The sequence below is a fragment of the Etheostoma spectabile genome, chromosome 7 (assembly GCF_008692095.1).
Source record: "Etheostoma spectabile isolate EspeVRDwgs_2016 chromosome 7, UIUC_Espe_1.0, whole genome shotgun sequence".
NCBI lineage: Eukaryota > Metazoa > Chordata > Actinopteri > Perciformes > Percidae > Etheostoma > Etheostoma spectabile.
The window spans coordinates 20863891-20864262 of NC_045739.1; the positions used below are offsets into that span (position 1 = coordinate 20863891).

The 372-nt window shown below is 38.2% G+C and overlaps 1 protein-coding gene across 2 annotated transcripts in view; it reads right to left on the reverse strand.

Moving 5' to 3' along the window:
- Window positions 1–372, reverse strand: part of LOC116691896 (transmembrane protein 106C) — a 7939-nt gene that overhangs the window by 4938 nt on the left and 2629 nt on the right. The window lies entirely within an intron of this gene.

The following is a 372-nucleotide window of genomic DNA, read 5'->3' on the forward strand; positions in this document are numbered from 1 at the left end:
TTGAACAGCTCACCCGGAGACTGAAGGCAGAGGACATTCAGAAACCTGTACCTCACTCTAAACAGCATGGCTAGTTTTTTTTTTTCCAAGTTTGAATGCAAGTGGAAGCACCAGAGACACAAAATCACACCCCAAATCCCAGAAAAAAAAAGTGATTTTTATGGGCATTTTAAGATTGTTCTGTATCTCAGAAACATTCATTTCAACGACTCAAACAATTATTAAGAAGTAGCCCCAGCTGAAAGACTTGACTTGTACATCATCAAGACATGGCAAAGTGGTACAGCGCACAATTATTTTCATCATTATTATTGTCTAGATTAAAATCGATGACTTGTTAGGTCAAACATTTGTGAAAATTTGGTGGGGGGG